This window comes from Nicotiana tomentosiformis, chromosome 1 (assembly GCF_000390325.3).
Source record: "Nicotiana tomentosiformis chromosome 1, ASM39032v3, whole genome shotgun sequence".
In the NCBI taxonomy this organism is placed as follows: domain Eukaryota; kingdom Viridiplantae; phylum Streptophyta; class Magnoliopsida; order Solanales; family Solanaceae; genus Nicotiana; species Nicotiana tomentosiformis.
Genome location: NC_090812.1, coordinates 88,306,959 through 88,316,863, shown reverse-complemented (window position 1 = coordinate 88,316,863; position 9,905 = coordinate 88,306,959).

The following is a 9,905-nucleotide window of genomic DNA, read 5'->3' as shown; positions in this document are numbered from 1 at the left end:
TTTATCTTGTTTCTTGTCTAAACGATGAATTGATATTATCATTTGAAAGTTAACAAAAACTTCAAATGCTTGTGCCGAAATGAATAGGAGACATCCTCTTCAAGAGCACCGTAAACATAAGATGTCCCTCTCCTATGAAACCCTCATAGTAAAGGATTGGTTTCGGAAGAGTTTATGCCCGGAATCCAAAAGCTATCGGAAGAAAATACACCCGAAGCCTTATCTAATTCGACGCAAAAAGAATGAACTTTGTGCAATACTTAAACAAAAAGTCTTCTTTATTTATCAACATGCCAAACGACATAAGTACAAAAGTACAAAGGGAAAACAGCAAAAGGAAAAAGGAAAAATTTAAACATTATCGCCACCGGAATTCGGGGAAAAAGAGGCATCTACGCCCCCCTCCCCTCCCTCCCAGGAGAAGTGGGCAGATCTACCGCTAGTGCGGGATCTGGGCCTTCATCTGCATTATATTCAAGTTCCTCCTCGGTTCCCGAATACTCAGAACCAGTACTTGAAGAGTCAGTTGCCTTAGACTGAGCCGGGAGATGTTATCGAGCAGTTAAATCCAACGCTTGAGCCTTGGCGATTTCATCATCAATATCAATGACGCCCGCTTTGGCCTCCTCCAAGGTTTTTCTCCTCATATGATACATAGAGTATGTCTTTTCAAAGACGTGGGAATCCCCTTGGTGTTGGAGTTTTGACTTAAGCTTGTCAACCTCGGCCTGGAGATCATACTGCTCGAATCTTGTGGTATCAAGGCTAAGATCAAGATCACGGATTGTAGATATATGAACCCGGTTTTGCTCCATGATCTTCTTAAACCTATCTTCCATTCGGACTCGCTTCTCCTCGGCAGCAGTAGCCTCTTCGATTTTGGAGTTAAGCATGCCTCTAAATTATTCACTCATTCAATAGAATCGGGCTTGGCAGCAGCGAGCACAGCATCTTGGACCTCAGCCCATTTAGCCTTAGCCTCTTGAAACTGTACATTTAGATAAGTGCCTTCTTGGCTAAGGGCCATCACTTCCTGTTCACTTTGCTGCAACCGAGCCTCAAGCTGACTCATCTCAACAGCCTTTCTCTCTAGCACCGGGAGACGGGCAACAAGTTGGTCCCTCTCAGCCAACAGTTGATCCCGCTCGGACAAAAGTCCTTCTTTATCAAGGATCCATCTCTAAAGTTCCTCGGACGCAAGGAAGTTGGCCTGTAAAATGTATATCAAAGTCAAAAAAACAAAATATAATAGATAAATAAATAACAAACAGTAAGAAAACAAGTACGGTACAACTGTCGCATTGTGCATAGCATTGTTCAACATGCACTCCCCAGAAAGGGAGTGTATCTTCTTCTTATCTTTCTCTGAAGCCAGCGGCTTCAGGTAATTCACAAGCTACACCGGTCGGGACAACATATGGCACCCCTTCAAAACCGAAAGAGTGACACTCCTTCTTCTTTGGGGATCTAGAGAAAGGGGTAAATAATTGTGCCCCAAATTCTCGTGATCGGGAGACTAGGGAGGAGAAGAAGCCTCCTCTCGTACATTTGTCACCGCTGGAGGAGATGTAGCAATTGCTGGTGATGAAGGCACAACTGGTGTGGATGGGGAAGAAGTTGATAGTGTTCTAGGTTGAGAAGCAGCTATGACAAAGGCAGTGCTAATTATTGGTTGCTCATAAACAAAAGGCAGAAGAGGGCTGATTTCGGACCTCACAGGTCCAGAAACAGCAACAGAGGCCAGAAAGCGAGAATCGGCATTCTCTACTATCTCTATTTCTCCCCAAAGAGCCCGGACCTCGCCCTTGGTTGGGGTTCTAATCTCTCCAAATTGAGAATTATGTTGAGCTGATGAAGATTGTTGACGCCTCTGAAGGGAAGCCCCTTCATCACTAGCTTCCCTATCATCATCAATGAGCATAGTGGTTACGGCTGACTTGGGCATGGACTTTTTTATTTTCTTATTTTTATCCCTAGACGAGAAAGAACGCCGCCTTTTTGGTTGCTTGTTCTCTAGCTGGGGACTTCGAGAGGAAGCACTTTCACCGGAGGTAGGTTCGACGGCACCGCTCTGAGTGAGAGCATCTTGCAACAACCTTGCAGCCTCTGCAGGATCGGTCAAACCTCGACTATAGGGCAGGTAACAAAACCTTGTGGGAGTCTTGAAACAAACAAAAAGGTATGTTTAGCAAGTTTACTTATGTATATTTAGAGGTGGAAAGTAGAAAGAATCAGTTTACCGTGGTTCTTGGACCTCCACCCATATTAGGGGGCCATCTTATTCCACCGACGGGTTTCTAGCGTAGTAATATCCAAAATCTTCTGAACCCATTGGTCCAGGCCTTCAACCCTTGGTGGTGTCCACCGAGTAACTGAAATAATGGAAACAAAAGGGTTAGCAATGACATGGAACAATCTTTTTACGGAGAAAGAGATGAATAGATTACAAACTTACGTGAACGACTCCATGATTCGGGGAATGGAGTTGTGGCCGGGATGATATCCCTGGTATCAATGATGACAAACTGCTCCATTCATCCACTGTCATTATCATCATTCATGCTGGTAATTAAGGCATGGTGACCACGTTTACTGAAATTTATTGCTCCCCCGTCGAAGATTTTGGGGGAGTAGAGATTTATTATATGTACCAGGGTTAGGGTTTTTACTGTCTCTGTGCACAGCCGGCGTAGACAAGCCACCATTTGCAACACAGAAGGGCCTACTTATGCTAAGCAAACCTGGTATCGGTGGCACAACTCCAAGATCACGGGGTCAAGTCCCCCGCTCAAAGAAAACGGGCCCAAAGTGAAGGGGTACGTATAGACATACGTAAAACCTTTCTTGGTGAAGGTGACTCTCTCCGCCAGGTCAGGAGCAATGATATTAAGGTCTGGTCAATTACAATCCTCCTTCACAGTAGAAATATTGGAAGGGCGAATAGAAGAAGGATACCTGCTAACAGCCCAAATTCGAGGATTCGTAGAAGGGAACTTCTCTTGGAAGTCATTAACAGTTCAAGTGTTTGGGTATGATGGTGCTTTATCTCGGTGATTTACTCTATGATTGTGGGTTGCAATTGAGCAAGATGACCATTATTTTGTTGGAAAAAATGTTCTTTGTTGATCTTCAAGATGCTTGGTTATACTTCAAGAATGTTCACTTTGTTGCATGTGGTAGATATCTTTGGATTAAAATGGTTCATGAGTCTTATTGTGAAGTGTCTTTAACATGCACAATTCTTTGTAAGAAGGAAGTGCTTGATGTTTTATTTTTTTGCACTAAGAAGTTCTTATGGAAACTTGAGCTTGATTATTTTGACTCTTGGCATGAAATGACTTTGAATAATAAGAGAGTTGGTAGATCTAAATATACTCTATACATGTGGTATGGTTCTATGTTTGGACTACCTAAATCATTTTTCTTGTTTGTTAAGTTCATAAGAGTCATAGTTTGTGCTTACTTGGGAGATTTTATGACTCCATGTGATGATGTTTTGTACATGATATTTAGAGGAGTCTTTGTGCCTATTAGGAAGAATTGGGTCAAAAGAATGTGTGGGCACTTTCTTGTTTTATCTTTACCATGCATATATTTGTCTCTTGGTGAGTTTATACTAGTCCTCATTCCTTTTCATGTTTTGCAAGGTTCGAATTCGACAAATTATTTTCAGGAAGGGGAGGATGATACGACCCAAGATAGCCAACATGCGCTTTGGATGTCAATTGATGGCTACTTTCGCACTTGGAGGCTATGTGTGTAATTTGCCATCAAATGAAGACTACATGTAATTGGAGGCTATACTTGTAATAAGTAACTATACTTAGTTCCTTAGAATTAGCTTAGGGGTATTTGGATCATTTGTTGTCAAGTACCCAATCTAGTATAAATAGCCCTTAAGTCTTTCATTTTAGTAAGACCAATTTGATGAATGATGAATACTCTTTTGAGAGGTGTAATGGTAGTTTGCCATTGTTGATGACAACTTATTCAAGGTGTGTTCTTCAAGTGGAATCACACTTCCACATGAAGGAATTCCTATAGTTTAGGTTCACTTTATTATGTAATTGTTAGGTGATTGATCTTTATCAATTATTTTTCAATTACTACTTTATTGGGTCTATTCTCAAATTCTATTCTTTATCTTTAATTTCTTATCTTCTGCATTTTAGATTTGTATCATTTGGTATCAGAGCTTGGATTGACGTTTGTTTCTACATACACTAGCTAAGTATTTGATTTTATTTGAAATTCGCAAAAAACAAAATCAAAGAAAAGAAATTCTGTTGTTTTTAAATCAGTGGTTATGGTGATTTTAATTGTGTTTTGTGGTTAGAACCAGTTTATGAAGTTGAATCTAAGTTTACTTGTGCATTTGAATGGAGATTTGAGTTTTGAAGGTTGAAAAATTGTTGAAGAACGTTGAGCTTGAACAAGGGTTTCAAAATTGGGTGTTCTTTGTTTTTTTGTTATTTGAACAAATTAACCATTGGAATTTGTTATCAGTTTTCTAAGTAGCTTGTCCTTCAATTTTGAGACGATTTGGATGAGAATTGAGTGAGTAATCTAAAAATTTGGAAGAAATCCATGTTCATCATGTTCATGTTGGGTTCATGATAAAAGTACAATTTGATCCATTTGAGTTTATATGATTCATGAATTTGATGTTAAAAAATTTTGGGTTTGATCCTAAGGTGATTCCCAAGTGAAATCTGAAGTTTGGGAACCTTTGGAAGCGATTTGATTGAGTTTGAGAAAAAAAAATCGAGGCAGAAATTGCAGAAATTTCAGACTCGTTGACCACTTCATAGAGTCAGGCAGAAGCTAAACAAAGCTGTTGAAAGTGCAGTATTGTGGACCCATTCGTGGAGTCGATTATATTCATGGAATCGGGCAGAAACTGAAAATTATTGAAGCTGAATATCACCAAGAAAATGTGGAGCCAGTCAAATCATCTCCACGAACTTCCCCTACTCAGCACCAATCGTGGCGATGGCTCCAGGCCAGCACCAATCATGGCCACGAAAGCAGATCGTGGAGCCGAATTTTTCACTTGCACAGTTTGAGTTTCTTTGTGTTCTTCTTATTCCTAGTTATTTTCTTTGATTATTCTTATCTAGTTAACATTAGTAATTAGTCCTACTTTGTTAATCTAGTTATTGTGTCCATGCCAATTATTTTGTGCTTTTCTCTTTGATTACGTTGTTAATTGTTTGACTCTTGTCCGTTTGCTTTTATTGTGCCTTTCTTTCGTATCAACATAAATTCTACTCCGACCTCGAAGTGGAAGGGCTACTTATTGAATACTCTTGTTGAGATCGAAAGCAAATTTGGAAAATACCATAGAGCGGCAAAAGACTTGAGTGGTAAGAACAATTGAGTGAAGGTCTTGAATGCATACGACCTTGAGTGTATATACGAGTGAACTTGAGTGATATCTACATTGAATGTAAACACTAAAGGAGTAAACTTGAGATCCTTATTTTCACTAACTTGTTTTGTTTATTTTATTGGAATGATGGGAACTAGTGAAGGGTTTTATTATAAAATGGAAGCCATGATGGAATAATTATTGAAACAATTTGGAGTTTTGACCAATAATTTCAAGGAAATTAGGTTTTCATTGAAACTCCAAGAACATTGGATAGATGTATTAGGGGGTATCAATCCTTTGCCCATGGAAGATCCAAAGAATGAGCATGAGTTGAAAAATAAGAGTGGATTGTCACTAGGAGAAAAGGAAAAGAGTGAAAAGAAAAATGAGAAGAGTGAGAGAAAACAGGAAGAGATGAGAGAAAAACAAGAGTGTGAGTGAGAATGTATCTTATTCTAACTTTAACCTTTCTAACTCTTCTTCCTTTAGTTGTTTGGACTATTTTGTAGGTTCTTTTAAAGGTGAGCACGAAAATGACTCATGCGAAATTGAAACTCCTACTTCAAGTAAGCAAGTGAGCTTAAATTTGAAAGACCAAGGTAAAGAAGTTTCTATACTTGCTTCTCAAGGTAAAATGGCTAGTCCTAACTCTCTACTTACTTCAAATGATATTGTTAGTAACTTGATTGTGAGTGATAGTCTTACTACTTGTGATATTAATGATTCTTTACTTTGTGTTGACATACAAAAGAAAATTTGTGATAATACACTAGTTGAATATGATTTGAGAGCTAAATTTGTTATTGATTGTGAAGTGGAAAAGCTTCAAACTAGTGTTGTGCGTTTAGTTGGGAATCAAGATTTTGCGGGTGTTTTCTTGAATGTTTGCGATGAAAACGAATTTATTTCTTCTTTAGCTACAAGAAACACTTTTGAGAGTAAAAATTTTGAGAGAGGATGAATGCCTCTTGGTTAGTGAAAGTGAATTGATGAGCTTTATTGATTCATCTTTGGATAATTGTTCTAGTTTTAAAGTAAGTCAAGAACTTTGTATGTTTGAGAGTGAACTTGGATTTTTCAAGTTTGATGTGAATGGTTCTTGCTTATATCTTCTTGGTACAATTGAGAAGGATGAATCTACTTGTTTGAACAATCTAAATCCTTCCTTCTTTATTGTTAAGGGTATCAATGGAGAGTTTTGTTGTTCTTTTGAAGAGAAAAATTCTAACGAGGAGTTAACTTGTATCTTTGAGAAGGAAAGTCGTAATGCTATTCTCAAGGATGAAGAGGTTTTTGATACAAAGAGAAGTGAGTTAGTTGATGCTAGCTTTAGTATTAATTTCTCTACTTTCTCTACTTTATGCTTTGAGAATACATTTTGGTCAATCTTTGTAAATGCCTCTAGGATGAAATGCAAAAATAATCAATTTGAAGTATGTAATAACTTCTTTGATTTTAAATGTGATAAATCTTCTTATGGTGATATCACTAATGTATTGAACTTCTTTGTGAAGGATAATCAAATAGGGAACCATAAGAGAGACAGATGGTTGAAGCTACCATTTGGGCCAACTAAAGATTTTGAATCTTTAATGCTTATACAAGGCAATTATGGTATGTTTGATTGGTTAGTGCTTATTTTTGGGCTTTCTAAAGCCATGGAGGTAATTGGCTATTCCTTTCACTTTAGTAGTCGAAATTTTGTACTTATTGACCATGATTTATTGATGTTGCTATTATATTCATGTTATGAGTTGCCAAGTGGCCAACTTAGAGATAATTTGGGGATAATATTTATGTTTGATCCCGGTGATTTTCTCTATGATTGTGGGTTGTAATTGAGCAAGATGCCCATTATTTTATTGGAAAAGTATTCTTTGTTGATCTTAAAGATGCTTGGTTATACTTCAAGAGTGTTCACTTTGATGCATGTGGTTGATATCTTTGGATTAAAATGGTGCTTGAGTCTTATTGTGAAGTGTCTTTAACATGCACAATTTTTTGTAAGCATGAAGTGCTTGATGTTTTGTTTCTTTGTGCTAAGAAGTTCTTATGGTAACTTGAGCTTGATTATTTTGACTCTTGGCATGAAGTGACTTTGAATAATAAGAGAGTTGGTAGATCTAAATATGCTTTATACATATGGTATGGTTCTATGTTTGGACTACCTAATTCATTTTCCTTGTTTGTAAAGTTCATAAGAGTCATACTTTGTGCTTACTTGGTAGATTTTATGACTCCATGTGATGATGTTTTGTGCATGTTATTTATAGGAGTCTTTATGCCTATTAGATAAGATTAGGAATGATGATATTCGGGAGAAGGTGCATGTGGCTCCCATTGATGACAAGATATGGGAAGAGAGGCTTAGATGGTTCGGACATATTCGGAGGAGAAGCCCAGATGCTCCGGTACGGAGGTGTAAGCAGCTGGTTATGGAGGGCACGAGAAGAGGTAGAGGGCGGCCTAAGAAGTATTGGGGAGAGGTGATCAGGAAGGATATGGCGAGGCTCCAGATTTTCGAGGACATGACACTTGATAGGAAGATGTGCAGGTCGAGTATTAGGGTTGTAGGTTAGGAGGTAGTTGAGTCATGCCTTACTTCATAACATGGTGGGACTAGCCATGTAGGGTTTTTGTCTAAGATAACTAGTGGGAATGTTGTAGCTTACTATTTCGCTTTTCAGTGCAGGTCCTATTTACTAGCTATCGCTTTTGCTTTACATCTTTCTTCTAGATTTCATGAGGTTCTTATTTTTCTTATGACTGTTGTGGTGATACTAATATTGTCTCCCTTTACTTTTCATCTTTCTTCTGGATTTCATGGTGTTCCTATTTATCCTATGATTGTTGTTGTGATACTAATATTGTCTCCCTTTTTGCCCCTTTTGTCTTTTTATTTTTTTTGAGCCGAGGGTCTTTCGGAAACAGCCTCTCTACTCCTTCGGGGTAGGGGTAAGGTCTGCGTACACACTACCTTTTTCAGACCCCATTAGTAGGATTTTACTGGGTTGTTGTTGTTGTTTATGCCTATTAGGAAGAATTGGGTCAAAAGAATGCATGGGCACTTTCTTATTTTATCATTAGCATGCATATATTTGTCTCTTGATGAGTTTATACTAGTCCTTATTCCTTTCCATGTTTTGCAAGGTTTTGAATTCAAGGACGAATTTGTTTCAAGAAGGGGAGGATAATTCGACTCAAGATAGCCAACATGTGCTTTGGATGTCAATTGATGGCTACTTTTGCAATTGAAAGCTATGTGTGTAATTTGCCATCAAATGAAGACTACATGTAATTGGAGGCTATACTTATAATAAGTGACTACACTTAGTTCCTTAGAATTAGCTTAGGGATATTTGGGCCATTTGTAGTCAAGTACCCAATCTAGTATAAATATCCCTTAAGACTTTCATTTTAGGGAGACCAATTTTGATGAATGATGAATACTCTTTTGAGAGGTGTTATGGTAGTTTGCCATTATTGATGACAACTTATTCAAGGTGTGTTCTTCAAGTGGAATCACACTTCCACTTAAAGGTATTCCTATAGTTTAGGTTCACTTTATTATGTAATTGTTGGGTGATTGACATTTATCAATTATTTTTCAATTACTACTTTATTGGTTCTATTCTCAAATTCTATCATTTATCTTTAATTTCTTGTCTTCTGCATTTTAGATTTGTATCAACGTGTTCGGAGTATTAAATTGTAACGACTCGGCCGGTCGTTTTGAGTATTACAACAATATTCCCCCATTTACTGCTCTGTTTGTGCTTTATAGCTATTGTATAATATATCGGGTTAGTTAGTTCGGGTCCGGAGAGAATTTAGAGTGAAATGAGACACTTAGTCTCTTAAATGGAAAGCTTAAGTTGGAAAAGTCGATCGGATGTTGATCTATGTAAAACGACCTCGGATTCGAATTGTGATGATTTCAATAGCTCTGTATGGTAATTTTGGACATAGTAGCGTGTCCGAAAAATTATTTGGAAGCCCGTAGCTAAATTAGGCTTGAAATGGCTAAAATAGAAATTTAAGTTTGGAAGTTTGACCGGGGAGTTGAATTTTTGATATCGGGGCCGGAATCCGATTCTAAAAATTAGAATACCTCCATTATGTCATGTATGACGTGTGTGCAAAATTTGAGGTCAATCGGACTTGATTTGATAGGTTTCGGCATTGAAGGTAGAAGTTGAAAATTGTTAGTTTTTCATTAGGCTTGAATTGGAGTGCGATTTATATTTTTGATGTTGTTTGATGTGATTTGAGGGCTCGACTAAGTTCGTATGATATTTTAGGATTTGTTGGTGTATTTGGTTGAGGTCTCGAGGACCTCGGGTGAGTTTCGGATGGTTAACAGATCAATTTTTGGACTTGGAATCTTGCTGGAATTTTCTGAAATCTGTATCTAGTTTCCTTCTACGCGATCGCGTGAGAAGGTCTGCGATCACGTAGGGTTAATTGGGGGCTACTGAATTTTGTTGTATGCGATTGCGTGGGGACGACCGCGATCGCGTAGCTCGGAAGA